Genomic DNA, 1,280 nt, shown 5'->3' on the forward strand with positions numbered 1-1,280 from the left:
TCCTAAAAGAATAATGGACCTGATCATGAAGTGTAGGTTGCTTTGATATATCAGGAGTGAGATCTAAAGTCACAATCAAAACCTCAGTATGTTGGGCAGCTACATTTAGTGTTGATGGAACATATATTCTCAAGATGAAATTCATAATCTCCTAACAGAGATATAAATATTCTCTTGAGATAAGTTTAATGAGTTTGGTTATTCAGAGTGTTAGGCCTAACCAATTTAGTAAGGAGTTACTAAAGTATATATTTATGAAATTGTACTTCATAAATATATAATGAATAACTTAAAGGATTAAACCGGGCACTCAATGATTAAGATGTAGTAATCTTCAAAGTGGCAATCTACATTCATGACTTTGTATTACTACGAATATTTTATGAAGGGGTTGTATGTATAATAAAATCTTGGGATATAATTTATTAATAAGGCCTAAAGTGCAATTATATTTATTTAGTGGTATTAAATATAATTAATGGTAACTTTGAACTTATCAAGAGTTGACAGAAAACCTCAAGGTCCATTGGAGCTAGAGTCTTATTTGTTTCCTTTTGGTCCCACTCCAAGCCACATACTAAAACCTAATTGGAATGGCCCAAAAGACTAGCCCAATTAGATAATCAGTTATATGGAGAGAAACATACAGAATTTTGTAAATGAATGAAATGGTTTGTATGTAAGTGTAGGATACTCACTTATTCTCCCTTGAACACATGCATATAAACTGATTGAGAGACCACGCTTCTTAGGCACAAGTGGAATTGGAGTGAAGATTAAAAGTGTTCACAAGTACTTCTAATCTTTGGTTTTGAATTTCACCACACCAAGATACACTCTCTTGTTCTTATATTCTGAAATTTACATAGTACATGTTATCAATTGCGAATGAAGTAGATCCATTAATTTTTCTCTACGTATGTTTTGTATGCGATACATACATTTTCCAAATCAAATTCACTCAAGAGAAGTATCCATCTTATTAATCTTGGTTTTGCCTCTTTCTTTTTCATCAAATAACGAAGAGCTGCATGATCAGAGTAAGCAATGACTTTAGTACCAAGCAAATAAGATCGAAACTTTTCTAAAGCAAAAACAACAGCTAAAAGTTCTTTTTCAGTAGTAGAATAATTTCTCTGGGCATCATTCAAAGTCCTTGAAGCATAATAAATGGCATGGGATACTTTTCCAATTCTTTGACCCAAAACAGAGCCTACTACACAATCACTTGCGTCGCACATTATCTCGAAAGGAACGTTCGAGTTAGGGGGCTGGATAAC

Source organism: Quercus lobata, chromosome 5 (genome assembly GCF_001633185.2).
Source record: "Quercus lobata isolate SW786 chromosome 5, ValleyOak3.0 Primary Assembly, whole genome shotgun sequence".
NCBI lineage: Eukaryota > Viridiplantae > Streptophyta > Magnoliopsida > Fagales > Fagaceae > Quercus > Quercus lobata.